The following is a 17,483-nucleotide window of genomic DNA, read 5'->3' on the forward strand; positions in this document are numbered from 1 at the left end:
CACCAAAAAACGTAAACCAAGTACCTAACATGTATCAGGATAGGTGTTAAAGATACAACTATAGCAACCAAGAGAGAAGCAAAAACAACCTGATCCAAAAAAGAAAAATAACTTTATAATTAAATCTATCTACTTAGTTTATCCCACTAGATCATCAATTATCACCTTGTTATTTCCTACCAGACCTTTTCTCAGCTGCCTAATCACTAATCTGTATAAATTCTGCATGAACATGTTTTCTGCATGTTGTGAAGGTATTTTTTCATAAAAATATGAGGAAAAAGCAGGCTTTTGTAAGTAATTTTCTACACATCCTCACAACCACAAAATTAGCTAAGATATGAAGAGAAATTATTATTTGTCTCTGTTTTGAAGAAAAAAATAAAACTTTAATTTATTAGAACAATATGTAGTAAAGACTCTCTTCTATCAAAGTGCTTCTCACGTATATGAAGATCATATAAAATTCCATGCCATGAAATCATAGAAATATCTTTGGTCAACTATCCTTTAGATATCAAAGTCTAATTAAGCATAAATTAAAGGACATATATAATCATAAGAATTATTCAAAAATGCCATAGAAGATTTCAGAGATCCAAAAGAAAAAGAAAAAAAAATCTATATTTGGCCACTGAACTCAGATGGCTCTGGAGAGGAAAGTGAGGCAGGTAATCTTGCCCATCCCTCCCTCACTTAAATCCAATTCACTTGCATGTCATGGCATCACCTCCCTGATGTCACAGTCCTCTTCAAGAACAAAGGTCAAACCACTACAAGAGAGGATTTACAGAAATCCAGTGGGAGATTTCCTGTAGATTGTGAGGTCCTCTATGAATATTACTAATAATGACTTGTAGTAATAAAATAAACTTTGTAAGATGTATCTTGCCAGAAAAGGAAGAGCATCAGTCAATAAGGGACTGTGAAATAACAAATGGAGACCTGAGATCTGTGGGAAAAAATCATCAACATATGAAATTTAAAAAGGATTTGTTAAATACTTAGAATTTGCAAAACATTATGTTAAGTGCTAGGAAATAATATAAAAACAAGACCATTCTGGAGATAATACATATTAAGAAAGCTCAACTTCATGTCAAATGAAAGGTCCTGTCCTTAGTATACAGCAGCAAAAAAAGATTGCAATGAATTTTATAAAATATTTTTACGCCTAAAATCATATACCTTTCTGATGAACTGTTTGGCAAATGTTTAGTAGTGAGAATTTAATTTTCTAGGCCTCCAGTATTTGTAGTTGCTGAGGAGGCAGAATTTCAACCTGTCAATTAATCAGTAAGTCTTAATTGTACACTATTTCAAAGTCCGATTCTTTTTGTGCAGCAAAACAACTGTTTGGTCATGTATACATATATTGTATTTAACTTATACTTTAACATATTTAAAATGTATTGGTCAACCTGCCATCTGGGGGAGGGGGTAGAGGAAAGGAGGGGAAAAGTTGGAACAAAAGGTTTTGCAATTGTCAATGCTAAAAATTACCCATGCATATACCTGGTAAATAAAAAGCTATAATAAAAAAAGAAAACCTAGAGAACATTATAAAATGCAAAACAAACAAACAAAAAACAAAACAAAAAACCCCAAACTAGTAAGCCTTTATTAAACACCTGCTACACATACCAGGCATAGTAATAAGTACTGGAGATACTCCCCCCAAAAAGGCAGAAGGAAGTTCCTGCCTTCAAGGAGTTAAAAATCTACCAGGGGAAATAACAAACAACTATGTAAAAACAAGCTGTATTCAGGATAAAAAGGATATAGTTAAGAGAGGATAGGCACTAGAATTAAGGGCTCAAGAAAGACTTCCTGCAAAAGATGGAATTTAGTTGGGATCATCAAAGCCAAGAAGCAGAAGGAAATGAGCCAGAGAAATTTTTGGAGCTAAAAAATTGCAGAATCTTCTTCATGGAATATCAAGGAGATTGATGACACTAGAACAGAATACCTGGGTAGGAAAACAAAAAGAGTTTTTAAAAAGGATAGTTTAAAAAGTGTATAGTAGTAAAGTTAGGATGTCAAAAAGGAGGATTTTTAATTTGATCATGGAGATGACAGGAAGCCACTGGACATTGTTGAGTAGGAGGGTGACATAGTTGGACTTGCACTTGAAGAAAATAGCTTTTATTATTTTCTTCAAGTGGTTGAATGGAGGTTGATATATCAGAGAGAGAAAAGACCTGAAGCAGACTGAAGTACTAGCAGGCTATAATTCTAGTCTAAGTGTGAAGTGATAAGGGTCAGCACCAGAGGAGAGAGGGAATTGTTTTCAAGAGATGTTGCAAAAATAAAATCAATAGACCTTGGCAACAGATCATATATGGGGGATGAGAGATAGTAAAAAGTTGAGGATGGCTTTAGGGACTGGGAGGGTGTAAATTTGAGAAGGCATAAGATTTTGAGGAAAAAATAATGTATTCAGTTTTGGATACATTGGGTTTAAGATGTCTGTCTGAAAAGCAGTTGGAGATGCAGTATTGGAGCTGAACAACAAGACTGGGTAGGATAGGTAGATTTGAGAATCATTAGCATAGAACTGCTGCCATTACCAGGTCCTTTCTCCATAGAGGTTGCTTCTGGAATGATGATTTTGATAAGGAAGCAGAAGTATTTATCTAATTGCTAAGTGGGAACACTATAACTTTGGGAATTCTGCCCTCTTGGTGATGGTAATAGGGAATAGTATGAACAAAATAGGGCAAGCCCTTCAATGAATAGAACAGGTTCTTTTTTAGATTATTTCTGGAAAGACATGGACAGGGTTCTTAAACTCATCTTCTGTAGCCTTACTAAAGGATCCTTGATACAACTCCTGTTTGACTTTTCTTCTATGTTTTACTATATTTTGAAAGCAAGTTGTTCCATGCAGTTTGGAGATTACTAATATTACAAACATATTTAAATTTTTATTGATCAGTGTTTCTCTGGACAATTGTGGACATGAGGGCTATCTATGATGGTGGTTTAATTCCAAAAAAGTTTACTGGTTGACCTCTGAAGGGTATTTAAAAGTCTATATTTAAGGTATGGTGATTTGACCATTTGATCCATGAAAGATAGTGAGTTTATTTTGATTATGATAATTTATGCTCCATTGAAGTGTTATTGACAAAGCTTTTTCTACACGTTTAGAATGAACCATACTATTTCCCCAAACTCTGGCATGTATTATACATAAGCATGGAAAATTATAGCATTTATAGTTATTGTAGGAAAAAGTTTTCTCTCTGCAGAAAGCAAATAAGAGTGCTAAATAATACTCATCTTCTCTTGGTAAGCATATAGAAACAAATCAAATGATTAGATCACAACCTTGTCCCAATTTAACTTGATCAAATGTTTCTTATAACACCAATTACAGATAAATGAAAAAAAATTGGTGGCCATCCATTTGAATGATCCAGTTTATATATGGGAGGTACTTATATTTATTTCTAGTCACCAATTCTACATGATTGTGGTCTTGAATGTTTGGGACTTAATGGAATCACCAATTTAGAGATAGATGAAATATTGGAGATTGATAGCTACAACCCCATTATTCTATAGGAAACTAAGGCCCTGAGAAGATAAGTGGAATATCCAAGAGCATGTAAGATTCACTTGCAGAATATTTATTTATTATTTTTATTTGTTTTTATTAAAGCTTTTTTATTTTTTCAAAACATATGCATAGATAATTCTGCAACATTATCCTTTGAAAAACCTTTTGTTCCAGTCAACCCTCCTCTTCTTCCATCCCCTTCCCCTAGATGGCAAGTAGTCCATTATATGTTAAACATGGTAGAGATATATGTTAAATCCAATATATGCATATATATTTATATAATTATTTTGCTGTATAAGAAAAACCAAATCAAACCAGAAAAGAAAATGATGAAGAAAATAAAATGCAAGCAAACAACAGAAAAAGTGAAAATTCTGTGTTGTGGACCACATTCAATTCCCACAGTCCTCTCTCTCAGTGTAAATGGCTCTTTTGATCATAAAGCCATTAGAACTGGTCTGACTCATCTCACTGTTGAAAAGAGACACATATATCAGAATTGATCATCTTATAATATTGCTGTACTTGCAGAATATTTAGACTAATTTACCACTTAAACCTATGATTCCTAATTTTTTAAAAAAATAAGATGGACCTTAGAATTATCAGTCAATAAATATTGGTCATTTTCCCCTTTGTATTGAAGTTTAGAAAAATGTATTTTGTAAAAAAAAATAAATATTTGGTTAATTGAACTTAAAAATTTTTAATATAATTTAGACTATAAAATGCTATGTTGCTTAAAATATGAGTTAAATTTTTTTTAACTTGTATTTTTGGGAAATTATATATATATATAATCCATATGCTAGATTGTAGAGAGTCACAGTCAGTGGGGAAACTCTGGGTAAGATATAATAAGACCCTTCAGTCCAGAGGGAACCTGCTGACTATGTCTGGTTCGGCTTCCCATGTCCCCTAAGGGAGGCTGATAAGCTCAGCCTTCCTGAGAAATCAGGGGGTAGTGACAACCTGTATTGTGATTGAAGCAGAGTGATACCAGGTGGCAAACTACATACAATAGTAAATTGTTTATGTGGTCCCAAGTGCCGTATATACTTGGTGCATGCCCAGTGTTGTTTTTGTTACATAAAGGTATGAGAGTATAAAAAGAAGAAAGTTCTTGGAATAAAGAAACTCTATTTTTCCACCATCCTCAAAAGTCCTCCCTCATCACTTCTCCACTAGGATGGTATATTTTAACCACCCTGGCATGAGAGATCTAGAAAGTACTGTATATTTTGTCACCCCAACTTGGGGGCTCTAGAAAACAGGACACAACATTAGATAAATATTATAAATCTCTGGGCAAGATCCTTTTAAAAAGCTCTTTACTTTCTTATATTTCTCAGATATTGTCATCTAACATTTTTGAAAGGATATAAAAGAAAATATATATTTTCTTATTCATTACTAAGGTACAAATAATGAATTTTATGCTTACAGCACTCATTCCTAGGTTTTATAACTTGATAAATATCTAAAGTTGTTTTTAATGACTTAGAGAAAGTTGTGACTCTGTTTTGTAGTTGGAGTGATAGTAATAATAATACTTGATGCTGATAACAATTATTGAAAAGTTTATCCTCTGCTCCTATATTGTTCATTGGACTATCAAAAGCATCACTGAATTATCCATTCAAATAGAATTGGGGCAAAAGCATTCATGATAGGAAGTAGTTACAAGTAAGTCATCACTGAAAGCATAAGATTCACATATAGGTTTCATTCTTTTTGAGGTTATTCAGATTATTGTGACAAAACAAAGGTATCACTTGTAGTGCTGATCTTACAATTTTTCAAAACCTTTTACTGTTTAGTATATAATATCCAACATTGAAGCTAAACAATTATTAAATACTATATAGATGGAATTATGTTTCTTGCATTTGGGGGAAATGATCATGCTTTGATTCTTTGGACATCTTGTAGTTATAGTAAACTACCACAATCTCATGCCATAAGGGTACTTAGAGCTTCCCAGTAGAAGCTGATAAACATCAATATATCAAGGACCTGGAATTCTGTAACAAATTTTAGAATATAAAACAGCATAATTTCAAAGTATATCACATATACACATTCTCTCTCACACCCACACACAGGAGAGAGAGAGAGAGAGAAAGAGAGAGAGAGAGAGAGAGAGAGAGAGAGAGAGAGAGAGAGAGAGAGAGAGAGAGAGAGAGAGAGAGAGATTGAGATTTCCCTCATAAGCTCTTGCTATAAGATAAATCAGCAGATGCCTCTCAATTTTTCAATTCATACTCATGAGTTGAAGTATTTTTAGGAAAGGATCATCTTGAGACATCAATCACACATGCCTTACTATGTCATTGATGGATATTTCTCTTTCATAAAAATTCATTTAAGAGATTTGCATTTACATGTGTACATGCCCTAATTTATTGATGATGATCATCTTTCTTTTACCTTCAGGTAGAGGAGTAGGAAGTGTGCAAGAGTTGACAATTCTTCAATGACTGCTTAGCGAAGTCTGCTGATTTTAAAAGCGACAAAAGTCTCACCAAATAGAAATGTTGTTGCCTTTAAGTTGGCTCCCAATGCCAATGGACATTTGAAAATGAAACCCAGTCATGGCTTTTTGCTTCCTTAATTTTCTTGTTCCCTCCTTTCTTTCTCTCAAAAAAAATACTCTTGAATCTTGCATAAGTATGAAATGTCTTAAGAGATTTTTCTCCTCCTGGTTTTGTGTAGTCTAGAATTCTGAGAAGGATAGTTAAGATGTATCCCAAGTTTGGGGTTGACTGTCTAAGAGATTTAACCAAATGGAAATGGCACCAGGAAACTTTAAAAGTTTATTTCCATTTGGGGAAGGGGATGAAGAAGGTGCTCTGGTTAATTTTAGGCTACCGAAATTTTACTTGAAACTATGATATCCTTAGGAAAGTAGTCCAGATCAATTGGCCCAATCTTCAAAATTGAATTGAAAAAAAGTTCCCTGAGTTTGTCAGAGAAGCTTTATACATTAATAAAATATATTATTGTGAGGAAATCAGGAAACCATAGAGGACCAATGTGAAGGAAAGAAGTAAGCCCATTTCCCAAGGGAACTCTAATTCTATTTGGGAGAATATCTATATCTATATCTATATCTACTTGTATTTCTGTCTCTATCTATACACACATATATATGTTATATATGTATATTATATACATATATACAGAGAGAGAGAGAGAGAGAGAGACAGAGAGAGAGACAGAGAGAGAGAGAGAGAGAGAGAGAGAGAGAGAGAGAGAGAGAGAGAGAGAGACAGAGAGAGAGAGAGACAGAGAGAGAGATATGGAAGTACCTGGAGGTCTGAAGGGATCAGTGACAAGGAAAATAGTAAGACCTATTGGTATCTCCATCATACTAAAAAAATTATTATTAACTTCATGCCCATAAAAACATGTGAACAACCACATCTGCCCTACCACTGGAGGACTGGAGGGATCAGGGTCTACAACTTTGGGGAAGAGTAGCGTGGCCCAGAGAGTAAGAGAACAGATGTTTTAAGCTTCATCCTATATGGAGTGATAATAGGGGAAGCATCATGATCTGGGAGAGGGAAAAAAAGAAGGGAGGATTGGTCAGGAAGTTTGGGAGGCCAGACAAAATCTTGATGGAATCTGGATGGATGAAGCAGTTCTTGATAGATGACTAGTGACAGAAAAAAAGGTATAATATTGTGGGCAGGTACAACAACATATCTAATGTCTTATCAGAAAAGAATTAGATAAGGAGTTTGGGAAACAGATCATACATCTGAAATGGAAACATAGCATTGATATGATGAAGGACTTTAACTATCTGGACTTTTCCTGTAGGCCTCCTTTTTCCAAAAACAAAGCATGTAGCAAATTTATGCCTTTATAACTTTTAAAAAATAATTTCATCTTTCCAAAGGTGGAAGAAAAGACAAGTACAATTGCTGTTCTTTTTCTAACTCTGACCAATAAGGAGGAAAGTTTTATCAAAATGAAAATGATATAAACCTTGGCAGGAAGTTAATCAAACTCCTATATAAAATTATGACAGAGGAAAGAAGTCAGATATATCCATACATCTGATATTTAGAGAGAACAGATTTCAGAAGGTTCAGCAGAAGAATAAGTAGGACTAAATAGTTTAATACTTAGTGGTGAAAATTATACCAAAGGGATTGGAGGATGTGGAATAAAATTCTGAAGACAGAAGCAGAAATGGTTTCAATGAAGAAGAAAATGGAAACTTCCTAGAGAGAAAGATGTGGTCTCATAGGAAACTCATTAACTAATTCAAATTTCAGAAATATGTGTTAAGCCACAAGTAACCACAAATAATTAACTGTATGCATAAAAAGTATCACAGTCTTAGAATAGTGTGTGGAATGCTAATATCTATAATGAACTAATTTTGACAGTATATGGGTAGTAACATGAATAATGGACAGAGAAGGATGCTGAGGAGAAATCAGAAAAGCAGAACCAGGAGAGAGTAATGTCATACAAACTTAGATAATGCCTAGGAGGAAAAGGGAAATCAGCAGTATTTAATGCAAGGTCAAGAAGGATAAAAACTAGAAAATACCATTAAATTTGGTAATTAGAAGATCATTGATAACTTTGGAGATTAAATTTGAGTAATGAAATCAGAAATGAGATTTCAAAGAGCTAAAGATTGAAAATAAGGGAGTGGAGCCAACAAGGATAGACAACTTTTTTCTAGAAGTCTGGCTAAAACAGAGATATAAGACAATACTTTAAGGGGATGGTAATATCCAAAAAAGGCAAGTTTTTTTTTTTTCCTTTTGAAGGAAGGAAAGCTAGAGGAGAAAAGATTATCTAAAAGGAGAGTTAGCAATGATAAAAAACTACAGACATCAGGAAGCATGAGAACTGGGAGAAAAAAAGGGTCATTGGATTTATCAGTTATGTTGCAAGACCACAGTGTAAATTGAAAATATTAATTACTTGAAGTCATTTAAAAATGATATTTGTGAATCACTTAGTAAAATATTAGCTCCATTTGTTTATTAAGGGAACTGTTAATTATATGATTCATGATTTCTATAAAAAATACTGGCTCTCTAAGGTCTCTTCCTGATGTGACAGTCTGATTCTTTGAATTAATTTTTTAAATTTCAGTATAATTTGAGGTCTTCAATGTAATTTGTTTCTAGGTAGATAACAGCTGGATTTTAAAAATATAATTCAAGAACTCACTATTAATTTATATGTAGCCAAGGTAGATGTGTTAGAGGATGAAGTAATTTCCGACTATTATCAGAAATCTCTCTTACTGAGTATGCTGACAGTCTAAAGCAGAGCTTTCTGTTATTTGCCATGGTCCGGTGCCATGACAACAGATGGAATTCATGGCTGAAAGAGAAAATTCTCCCATTCCAAAGTCACTTTTGGTAAGAATCCTCAAAGAAAAAAATTCTAACTAGTAGAACTTGAATTAAATATTGAATGTTAGTGACTGTGTATTTATAATGTATACATTTTCTCTCATGGACAAGATGCAAAATATTTGGGGTATATTTAAAAACAAGAATAATTATTTCCAAAATGCTTGACAGTAACAGAAAAAATTCTAAATTTTAAAATGAAGATAATAGCTATGTTTACAATATGTTTTTAGCTCAGAAACATTTTTTGATTCAAATCTTTATAGTTCTGTGGTAAAGTTTTTGACATTTGTTGTAATTTTATGCAGTTTCCAGAAAAAAACCAAGATTCTACTGCCAGGAGGGTGGAGAGAAGAACATATAGATTCAATATTTTTCAATTTTAAGAATGATTAATTATGGATTTTTTCTTTATTGATACTTCAGTATGTAGATGAAACTTTTTAGAACATATGGATGATTTGGATTTGTAATGTAGGATAAGAATTTTAAAAACTGAATAAAAAATAGCTAGCCAAGTTTCTCACAATTTTGATGTATAAAATGTAACCTTTAATTCAAGCCAGGCAGAGGGAGCCTCTATTCTATCTTCAGGCTACTATGAACAATAAATGGGGTTGGCTTGGCTCTGGTGGCCACTTCTTTGATTGAAATGGAAAAGATTATTAGTACAATTGTTTTTGGGTAACTGCATCTACGTCATAGCAAATCATTAAAACAATTCTTAACTGTAAATCTCAATGCTGAACCCCACACTGTGGTCTAGAAATGGTCATTTAGTTAGCATTTCAAACAATAAACTTCCTAAATAAAAAATATCCTAAATTTTGATATGAAAACAATAGCTATATCTACAATATGCTCTTAGCTCATATCTTTATAGTTTATAGCAAATCATTACAATAATTCTTAATTGTGGAGCCTAAGTCTGAACCCTATCCTATGGTCTAAAAATAGTCAATTTTAAAAAAAGACCATTTCAAATACTAAACTTATTGAACATCTACTATGACAGAAACTGTGCTAAATCTAATCTGACAAAGGCTGAATATAATAGAATTGTTTGTGGCTTATGAATTTTATACTCTTATTAGAACATCCCCACAAAATAATTTCTGGTCACATCCAACAAGTTTGTCAATCAAATACTTTTTCTCATTGCAGCTTGTATCATTTTATGAGCATGAGTTCTTTGGTGTAATTTCTTCCATTGGGGATATAACAGTGCTGCTGGGCCTAGGGGTGGGGGTGGTTCTTGTATTTAAAAAAAAGTGTCCTCTCTCAGTCAATCAGTCAACTAGTACTATGAGTGAAAAGCTCTTTGTCATATATACAGACATGTTGTATTAGACTTTGTGCCTTGGAGATTAAAGGAGTTTGATGAGTAATTGCAATGCACATTAGATGTGAAGAATGGAGTGTTATGGGTAGCACTGACACACATATACATGATTTATACATATATACATATACATACACATATATAAATATATACACACATTATATATGTATATATGCACACATACATTATATATAATACATGTTATATATAATGTATGTATGTGTAGTCCTGGTTGAATCTTAATATCTCAACAGAGGGAAAGGGGAATTGAATAAGCATTTATATACTCCTCCCATGTGCCAGCTAGGGGACAGCTAGATAGTATGGTTGTAGACTGCCAGGTCTGGTGTGGAAAAGATTCATCTCCCTAAGTTCAATCTGGCCTCAGACATTTACTAGTAGTGTGTCCCTAAGTCATATAATCCTATTTGCCTCTGTTTTCTCATCTGGAGAAGGAAATGGCAAGCCACTCTAGTATCTTTTCCAAGAAAGAATCAGGTATAACTGAAAATGACAGAACAACAACAAAATTATGGGTAGGCACTGTACTATGTGCTGTACAATTTTTCTTTCATTTGATCCTCACAACAACCCTGAGAGATAAATAAAGTTATTATCCTCATTTTGCACTTGAGTAAACTGAGACAAATTGGGATTGTGACTTACCCAAGATGCAAAATCTCTTTAACCAGCAATGGAAGACTACAATATCACTTAAATAAAAACATTCTACAGACGCTTGAGAAGAAGAGAAATCAGAGAAGAGAGTCCAGAAAAAAAACAGAGAATATGAGAAATTTCTATTTATCTATATGGCAGTAAAACATCTAGCAGGATAAAAACCCAAATTAGAATAAACAAATGTAAGAGAAGGAGTTTCTCTCCCTAAACTGATATGGCCAGAGGGGAGAAAGAGGAAAGAAGTTCTCCTCCTCCCACCCCTCAGAAACAGAAAGCCTACAGGCCATTAATATAATGAATGACCAAAAAGTTACGTCAAAGGAAGTTATTGAAACTCTAGCTTCTGTGCAAAACTAGAAAGCAGCACTGTCAGATAAGATCCACAATTATTGGCTCAGACTCTTCCCAGAGGTGCATAAATTACTAACAAAGTACCTTGCTAGCTTCCTTTCAGATGTGAATCTGATCCCACTCTTTTTAACAGAAGGCATCACATGTCTAGTACTGAAAGATCAGAACATCAGTGACCTCTGCCATGGTAGGCCAATTAGGTGTTTATATATTATATACAACAGATTTTTAGCTTGTAGCACTTTGAAAATCTATAAACACAAGAAAACAGTATATTGATTGAGGACAGAAAAGGAAGGTATGTTCTCAAATCCCAACATCATAAAGAATAATTTATGTATTCTATTGGGCAGGTAGGTGGCACTTGGATAGGGGGAAGATCTGGATTCAAATGCAGCCTCAGACATTTACTACTGTGTGACTCAGGGCAAGTCATTTACTCCTGTTTGCCTCAGTTTCTTCATCTGAAAAATAAACTGGAGAAAGAGATGGCATATTACTTCAATATATTTGCAATGAAAACCCCAAAAGGATCATAAAGAGTCAGACATGAACGACAGTTGAACAATAGCAAAAACATAAATGTATTACTAACCAGATATTGCTTTCAATTTAAAGAGGGAATCAAAAGATTATATTTTATTAATCATATAATGCCCTAGGAAATATCATTATGTGACTTCTCTGAAAGATATAATGAGACAAAATCATTATCATAAGAAATGACAGAAAGGTTATCCTTACGGAATACAGAGGAAAGAGCATGGCTCTGCAGTCAAAGATCTTGCCTTTGCTATTGTTAACTAGATATGTTACTTCACACATACATATGCAAATAACCCAGACCTACACCTATGTACATTAAAACACTCTATAGACCTCATTTCCTTCACCTGTTAAGTTTGGACCAGATGATTTTGAAAATTACTTCTATCTCTGAACCTATTTCTCTATGATCCTAATGAGCTGAACTTGATGAATAATGCATATGCAAAGAAACTGCAAAAAATTATGTGATATATCATGATAGTCTGCAAGAAATTATCACCTACTATCTATTTAGCAAGATGCAACCTAGCAAAGTTTTTCCTGTGCTGGTGGATCAGATTATATATCAGTAGTTCATTAATTTTCATAAACTAACATCTGACAGCTTCTTTACTACAAATAGAAATCCCAAAATATCCCCGAGAATTCAGTGAATAAGCTTTATAAAATCTAGACCATTATCCTAGAGAAAACTATTGTTAAGAATTACCTATATATAATATTATATAAAAAACTTGAGAACAAACTTTTTAATAGATTCTGCAAATCAAATATACATAGTTTTCATTATACATGACGTGAAAAGCTTTCAAAATATAAACATTTCAAGGAAGAAATGAAAACTACATGGCAATAGGATGAGGTGTATACTATGGTGGAGTAATCCCAAAGATGCTTTTAGTGAATCTAACAATGATGCCTTTACATCTCAAAATTTCATTCATAAGCATTTTAATCCATTTTTCATTGAAATATTAAAAACAAAAGAATAATATCAAGATAGCAATTTTTCATAGGACTATATCTATCAGAATTCCATTGAAAAATATGAGAATGAGATAAAAACCTTACATTTATGTAATTGCTTTATAGTATACAGATCATCTTCATGTATATTATTTCATCCTATTTTCATTAGAAAGATAAAAATAAATTGAAAAGGAAAAATGGTGAGAGGAAAAAATGTGATTTTTTTCAATGAGTTTAGAGCTCATGATCTTTGACTTTTCTAATTTTGAAGATATCCACAATTTATAGAGGCATATATTTTAGTATCTAAATGTTTTCTAACAATAAAAGCAAAATGACACATCATCAGAAGAACAAGACTTCAGGGAATATTTGGCATAATAGTAATGCCAGAGAAAGTTGTCCAGAAAGATGCTTTATTTTAAAATATATATATATAAATTAACACCTTTAATCTTTTGCTATGAGACCTCAGTTGGCAACTCAGTCACTTCCAGTAAAGTCAGATAGTGAAATCTCCTGTTACTGCCTGGAATCTAGCCCCTGTATCTCAAATTTGTCAGGAAGAAGCCCTCAAAGAGCCTAAGTCCCTAACTCTTTATTTGGAATTCATGTGTCTCAATCTCCTCCTGGAAAGAGACCCCCACCTAGATGTTAGGAAGTCATTAAGAATTCATCTCTATTCAGGCTTTAGTCTTCCTGCCAAGATTGCTAATGTGGGTGCCAAACAACTCTCAGCTGTAATGAATATAGATTTGGACTGTTCTAAAAAGGCTTTCTCAAACTGTAAGTCTTCATATCCCATTACAAATCCTCTGGATTATCCGGTCCCCTATCAGATTTAATTTTGAATTTTCCTTTGGATTCACTAGTTAAACCAACAGAGAAAAAAAAGTTAATGCCATATTAACAATACTTAGAAGTATATTATTATTCCTCCCCTAAATATTGTCTCTTAACAGCCAGGCTACAATTTTGTGACTTCCTTTTAGATGAGAGTAGTGGTTTTCAAAGAATAAATAACTTTCTTTAGTGGGGTCCACTATTCTTTTTTTGTATAACTATCATAGTATATGAAAGCTGTGGGACATTTAAAATGTAGACTTCAGGGATGTCATATTGGAGGAAGAAAAGTTCCACAAAACTGTTAAACTTTAATAGGATTTGGATACAGTGATCATTAAGTTGCAAAAATGGAAGATTTCTTTTATGTTTATCATCTTTATTTATATTTGGTTTATGAAGTCAAGTTGGTTTTTTGCCATTCTTTGCATTTTCAATGAGTAACACAAAATCTGGCATTTAATAAGTACTGAATAAAAGCTTGTTGACTGACAAGATTGACAGATTAACTGACAACTGTATCGGTAATCTTTAAGGTCTAATAGGTTATATATACCAAACTACAAAGGCTTTGAGTAAAAGCCTAGTAAAGAACTGTACGCGCGTATGTGTGTTGACAATTGGCCAAGGTGACTTTGGAAAAACTTAGTAGAGGCAGAATACTTTTTTTAAACTATAAGAGTTCTCAAAGATTGTTTACTAACTGTTTGCTAACACATTTACAGTGATGCATCAAAAGATAAAGAACCCAGTTAAGTGCTTTATGAGTTGAGGGAAAAGTTTCTTGAAGGATGAAAGTATATGAATAATCATGTATCCAAAAATGATTAGAGAAATGGCTTCCTCCAGTGTATGTCTTTGCTTTAAAGGGGTTAGTATTTTGTGTAACTCTTAAGTGGCAATTTTCTTGAAGGAGAAAGCTCTTAATGTGTATGATTATTTTTCCTAGTGTTGTAGGCATGAGTCTAAAGCCAACAAACACCCTTTTAGTTTAATGTTGGGATGAAATGAGACAAATTGTTAAATATTTAACAAAGAAGGTGATTTATTTCTTTCTAACATAGTAACAATTTGTAACTAGGATACAGTGGCACTTAGCATCTCAAGACACAGCACCCCAACTCATCCCACCTTCTCATCTCCATCTAAAAAGATATCTGGTCATTTATAAATAAATCAAGGTATGGTAGTTGGCATAGTATCAGGTACCTACCAATTCTGAGAATCCCTAATTATATCTGACTGGGACCTTTTATGTCCCCAGTCCAGAAAGCAGCATCAGGAAAGTTGGGACCAATCAGGTTGCATGGGATGGGGGTGCAGGGAGGGAAAGAAACTGTGTCAGTGTCTGAGAAGCTAAAAGATCACTATATTATGAGAGTAAAATATACTCAGGTTTCTGTTTATTGTTCCCTTCATCTATTCCAAGACAAGTACACATAGGAAAGAGCATCTTCCTGTCAGAAGGATACCTAGCTAATGATGGAAACATTACTGAATAGTATTTTCTTGAAATTAGATGCAATTTCCAAAAAGAATGGAGGGAAATATTTTGTATCCCTAAAATTGTATAACTTATCCTGCCTCTTGACATTAGTTGTTGTTCATTTATTTCTGTCATGTCCAAGTCTTCATGACTCAATTTGGGATTTTCTTAACAAACATATTGAGTGATTTGCCACTTCCTTCTCCAGTCCATTTTACAGATGAACAAATGGAGGTAAACAAGGTTAAGTGATTCGCTCAGGTCCATGTAACTAGTGAATACCAGGGGCTGGATTTGAATTCAGGTCTTCCTGACTTCAGGACTAGTGCTCTATTCACTGCACCACCTAGCTACCCCATTACATTAGACTAATATTTACTATGTACATAATCTTGAGACAACTGGACTACATGGTCTCTGAGGCCCCTTCTGTTCCTAGATCTATGATTCTATTTATCTTCAAATTTACACCAGTCAAATTATTTCTCTGAAATTGTACCTTCTCTTATTGTCAAAATAAGAGAATTGAAGCACATCATTTTTGCATTAAAAACTTATAGGCTAGATATCAGTCTATGAATACTTGGTCATGGATGAAAGAAAAGAAAAAAACAAAATCATTATCTTATCCAAATAAGAGAATTGAAACACACTATTTTGCCAGAATAGTAGCCTATAGATTGGATATTAGTCCATAAATGCATAGTCATGGATGAAAGAAAAGAAAAACCAAAATCTGTTTTTTCATTTCTTATTTCTTAGAAAAGGGAAAATGAAGTCACTGGGCATTCTGCAGACTGAGTAAATGATACAGCATTCAACCACCAGACTGAGGTAAGAAACTATCATTAATTTATTTTAAATGGAATAGTGGAGATGCTTATTGGGCCAGGTGGAAGCATTATATGTCTTGCAAGGTCAGTTTGCATTAAGGTTACTTAGGAAAATTACATGCACATTTGCTTCTTCTGTGTGACTTCCATGAACCCACATTCAGCAACTCTGGTTTCCTAGCAAACAATGGAACATTCAGTATATACGTGAAGGAAGAAAGTACACAAATAAGATGGGAGGGCACCAAATGGGAAAGAGTGGAAACCTTGGCACAAAGGAGAAAAGAATGTCAATTCATAAGGCGGGTGTGAAAGTGAAATCTGCTTCTATGCCTGCTACAGTATAGATTACACAATTGCCACTTACTTGGCTGATAATCCATTGGGGCACTGACCTTGGCAGCTTTATAGATGTAACCTTTATGTGAAGAGGAACTGTTCTTAAACAATGTCTCCAATATGTTTGGCACAAAACCTCTTTTTTTCAGGGAAAAGAAGGAGAGAGAAGCATATTTTATTTTTCCATTCCCTTGTCCCCCCCCCCCTTTTTTTTTTTTTTTTTTTTTGCAAAACAACATATTCATTGCATGTTGTGGAAATTTTTCTATATGGGACTGACTGTGTGCATTGCTTTGTTTTCTGTGGTTCTTTGAGGACACGTAATAATATATAATTATATCCCATAACCATGCCTTTTGTATTTCCCTTTCAAGCATCCAAGGCTCCAGCATAACTGGCTCTTCTCAATGACCTTATGCCCAAGTAATTTAATTAGGCTTTCTCTTTTAGAATTGGGCTAAAGCATTGCCCTGTGTCATTGTGACCTTTCTTTCACCCACAAACTCTACCCTATAAATATGTGGGTGGGAACACTGAGAGTGAAATAGTGGCTCATATTCTTGATACTACCAACTATACCATTCATTGTAGCACTCAGTGTTAAAAGACTAATGCTCAGATTAGTACATCTTAATAATAATAGTATTCTTCACAATGATCCTGTGAAATATTTGTGATATTCATTATTTTAACACTGTTTTGTTACATAATATAAGTAATTGTTACATTGTTATTCTTATAACCTCTATTTTACATGTAAAGAAACTGAGGCTCAATAAAAATAGGCTTTCTTAGCTACTAAGGCAGGATTTGAAACCTGGTCTGACTTTTAAAAAATATTTTTTAATTTTTTGGTTATATGTGTATATTAACTTTTTAAAAATACATTTCTTTATGAGTAATGTTGGGAGCGAAAAATCAGAACAAAAGGGAAAAACCACAAGAGAAAAAAAAAACAACAGAAAAAGAAGCAAACATACCATGTTGATTTACAGTCATTCTCCATAGTTCTGTCTCTAGATGCAGATAGTGTTTTCTATCTGAAGCTTATAGGTATTGCCTTGATTGAACTGCTGAGAAGAACAAAGTTTTTCATATTTGATCACTGCATAATCTTCTTGTTACTGTG

The sequence above is a fragment of the Sminthopsis crassicaudata genome, chromosome 5 (assembly GCF_048593235.1).
Source record: "Sminthopsis crassicaudata isolate SCR6 chromosome 5, ASM4859323v1, whole genome shotgun sequence".
In the NCBI taxonomy this organism is placed as follows: domain Eukaryota; kingdom Metazoa; phylum Chordata; class Mammalia; order Dasyuromorphia; family Dasyuridae; genus Sminthopsis; species Sminthopsis crassicaudata.